General features: G+C 34.2%; 1 non-coding gene across 1 annotated transcript; it reads right to left on the bottom strand.

Moving 5' to 3' along the window:
* Window positions 1–629: 629 nt before the first annotated feature.
* On the bottom strand, window positions 630–736 carry LOC119467995. The gene has a single exon (XR_005196628.1). It is a non-coding gene; the product is annotated as a U6 spliceosomal RNA (small nuclear RNA).
* Between the last annotated feature and the right edge of the window lie 3,774 nt (window positions 737–4,510).

Genomic DNA, 4,510 nt, shown 5'->3' on the forward strand with positions numbered 1-4,510 from the left:
ATTCTGCACCTTGTGAGTGGGGCATTTATCCCATTTACATTCAAGGCTACTATGTGTGAATTTGATCCTATCCCCATGCTGTTAGCTGGTTGTTATGTAGACTTGATTGTGTAGTTTCTTTATACTGTCAATGGTCTACATACCTAAGTGTGTTTTTGTGGTGGCTGGTAACGGTCTCTCATTTCCATGTTTAGCACTCCCTTTAAGACCTCATGTAAGGCAGGTCAGGCCTGATGGTAACAAATTCCCTTAATATGTGCTTGCCTGAAAGAATTGTATTTCTCCTTCGATGATGACATTTAGTTTGCTGAATATAAAATTCTCGTTTTAAATTTCTTTTCTTTAAGTATACTAATTGTAGACCTCCAATCTCTTCTGGCTTGTAGGATTTCTGCTGAAAGCTCTACTGTTAGCCTGATGAGATTCCCTTGTAGGTGATCTTCCCCTTCTGTCTAGTTGCCTTTAATATTTTTTCTTTATTGTGGACCTTGGATAATCTGATGACTATGTTTCTCAGGCTTTGTTGGATTGTATAATATCAGACTATATCTTTAAATATGTCTTCCAAGTTACTTGCTCTCTCTTACTCTCTCAGGGATGTCAGTGAGTCATAGGTTTAGACTCTATGTAAAAATATCAAACTCTTCAAGAGTTTTCATGTCATCCTTATGCAGGGGCCACTCTAATCCTCTCTGTATTCTTCCAATTTCATTATATGTATTGCCAAAGCAAACACCACTTAAAACTGTTTTGGCACATTCTTTACACTTCCATAAAGTGTCTTCCACCATGCTCAACAACTTTCCTCTACAGTATATTCTCATACCTGATTGGATGCTGGCAAAATAGAAATTGTTCTATGTGGAGCTTTGCCATAGGTTAGAGAAGAACATGAGGGTCAGTGTACACTTTGGACTACATGTCTTAAAGAGATGATGTTTCTCTCACCATTGGTAAATAGGAAAACAAAGTGCAAGCTCTCCTCCATTATTTATCAAATAATTGGAAGAGCAGTTAAAAAGGTATAAGGGCCAAAGAGAATGTTTACTGTGGCCCCCTGAAGTTTCACTAAAAAATTATCTCACAAAAATTAGATTTATGGGAGAAAAGGCATATGAGTTTTTTAACCTGTATACTTTGGATCCTTCAGAATAAAGACCCAACCCCTCCAGTGGGGTACAGAAACTTATATATTACCTTGGGGTTACAGAAAGAATAGGGACATGAGCACTTCAGTAACTGCTAAAAGGAGCTATAAATCTAGAAACAAATCCTTGAAATCTACCAAAATAGAATCTCTTTAAAGCATAAATTTCACAGAATCTACAAAACAATAACACAATGAAAAAAAGAAAAAAAAAACACAAGATAGTCAGGCAACAACTAGCACAGTGAATAGAATAGTACTTCACACCTCAATATTAACGTTGAATGTAAATGGATTAATGCTTCTCTTAAATGATACAGAATGGCAGAATGGATAAGAATCCACCAACCAAGTATCTGCTGTCTTCGAAAGATTCATGTAACACATAAGGACTCACATAAACTTAGGTGGAAAAGATATTCCACGCAAATGGACACCAAAAGCAAGCAGAAGTAATTATTCTTAGATAAGACAAAATAAACTTTAAAGCAACAAGAGCTTAAAAGGACAAAGAGAAACTTTCTATAATGACAAAAGGACTAGTCCAACAGGAAAATATCAGTCCTAAATATATATGCACCTAACAAACACTGGAGATCCCAAATTTATAAAACAATTACTACTAGACCTAGAAATAAGATACACAGCAACACAATAATACTGGGGGACTTCAATACTCCACTAGCACTAGACAGGGCATGAAGACAGAATGTCAACAAAGAAACAATGGACATAAACTGTACCCTAGGGCTTAACACATATTTACAGAACATTTTATCCAACAATTGCAGAATATACATTCTACTCATCATCACATGGAACATTCTCCAAGATAGACTACATGACAGGACACAAAACAAGTCTCAATAAATCGAAGAAAATTGAAATTACATCAAGTACTCTCTCAGACCACCGTGGAATAAAACTGGAAATCAACTCCAAAAGGGACCCTCATAATGAATGACAGTAGTAACATGACCTATCAAAACCTCTGGGATACAGTAAAAGTGTTGCTAAGAGGAAAGGTTATAGCATTGAATGCCTACTTCAAAAAGTTTGAAAGAGCACAAATAGACAGTCTAAGGTCACACATCAAGGAACTGGAGAAACAAGAACAAACCAAACCCAAATCCCCAACAGAACAAAAGAAATAACAAAGATCAGAGCAGAACTAAGTGAAATTGAAACAAAACAAAAACACAAAAATAAATGAAACAAAAAGCTGGTTCTTTGAAAAGATAAAATTGATAGATCATTAGCAAGATTAACCAAGAAAAGAAGAAACAATATCCAAATAAGTTCAATTAGGAATGAAACAAGAGATATTACAATCAATATCACAGAAATATAAAAGTTTATTCAAGGCTACTATGAACACCTTTACATGCACAAATTAGAAAAACTAGAAGAGAGGGATTAATTTGTGAAAATATACAGATTAAACCAGGAAGAAATAGAAACTCTGAATAGACCAATAATAAGTAAGAAGATTGAAATAGTAATTAAAAAGTTACCCAAGAAAAACAAAAAATAGTCCAGGAACAGATAGATGAATGTCTGAATTTTATCAGACATTCAAGGAAGAATTGGTACCAATCCTACTGACACTATTTCGAAAACAGATAAAGAGGAAATCTTCCCTAAATCATTTATGAAGCCCATATTACCTTTATCCAAAAACCAGGAAAGGACATAACAAAAAAGAAAACTACGGACCAAAATTCCTGATAAACAAATGGGTGCAAAAATTCTCAACAAAATGCTAGCTAACAGAATCCAACAGCATATCAGAAAAATAATACAACCTGAGCAATTGGGTTCATACCAGGGATGCAGGGATTGTCTAACATACGCAAGTCAATAAATGTGATACACCACATAAATAGAATTAGAAACAAAAATCACATAATCATCTCAATAGATGCAAAAAACGCATTTGACAAAATTTAGCATCTCTTTATCATCAAAACCCTTAGCAAAATTGGCACAGAAGGGACATACCTTAAGGTAATAAAAGCCATCTATGACTAACCCACAGCTAACATTATATTGAATGGGGGAAAGTTGAAAACATTCCCTCTAAGAATTGGGACAAGACAAGAATGCCTACTTTCACCACTTATATTCAACATAGTACTGGAAGTCCTAGTCACAGCAATTAGACAAGAAAAAATAAATAAATAAAGGGCATCCAAATCAGTAAGAAGTCAAACTGTCATTGTTCACTGTTGATATAATCATATACCTAGGAAATATATAATCATCACTAATGATCAGGGAAATGCAAATAAAAACCAACAAAAAAACCCTGAAGTCTCATCCAAAAAGCTCCTAGATCTGAAAAATGAAAATTTAGTAAAGTTTCAGAATATAAAATCTATGTACACAAACCAATAGCACTGCTATACATCAACAACAACCAAGCTAAGAATCAAATCAAGAACTGAATCCCTTATACAACTAAGGAAAAAAAAAAAAAAAAAAAAAAAAAAAAAAAAAAAAAAAAAAAAAAAAAAAAACAGAACTTAGGAATAAACCTAGCTAAGGAGGTGAAAGGCCTCCAGAAGGAAAACTGCAAAACACTGCTAAAAGAAATTATAAATGACACAAAGAAATGGAAACACATCACATGACCATGGATGGATAGAATCAATATCGTGAAAAGGACCATACTGCCAAAAACAATGTACAAATTCAATGCAATTCCAATCAAAATACCACCATCATTCTCTACAGAACTAGAAAAAACAATCCTAAAATTCATAAAGAACCAAAAAAGAGCCTGCATAGCCAAAGCAAGACTAAGCAAAAAGAACAAATCCAAAGGCATCACATTACCCAACTTCCAATTACACTGTAAGGCTATTGTCACCAAAACAGCATGATACTGGTATTAAAATAGGCATGTAGACCAATGGAACAGAGTAGAGAACCCAGAAATAAATCCAATTACTTAACAGTCAGCTGATCTTTGACAAAGCAAACAAAAACAAAAAGTGGGAAAAGGACACCTTATTCAACAAATGGTGCTGAGAAAAATGGCAAGTCCAATGTAGAAGATTGCAACTGGATCCTCATCTCTCACCTTATACAAAAATTAACTCAAGACTTATCAAAAACTTAAGCCTAAGACCTGAAACCATAAAAATCCTAGAAGATAACATAAAAAAACCCTTCTAGGCATTGGCTTAGGCAGACTTTGTGCCAAGAACCCAAAAGCAAATGCAACCGAAACACAAAGATAAATAGATGGAACTTAATTAAACTAAAAATCTTCTGCACAGAAAAAGAAATAATCAGCAGATAAAACAGACAACTCACAGAGTAGGAGAAAATATTCTCAAACTATGCATCCAACAAAGG

Source organism: Cebus imitator, unplaced genomic scaffold (genome assembly GCF_001604975.1).
Source record: "Cebus imitator isolate Cc_AM_T3 unplaced genomic scaffold, Cebus_imitator-1.0 Scaffold363, whole genome shotgun sequence".
Classification (NCBI taxonomy): domain Eukaryota; kingdom Metazoa; phylum Chordata; class Mammalia; order Primates; family Cebidae; genus Cebus; species Cebus imitator.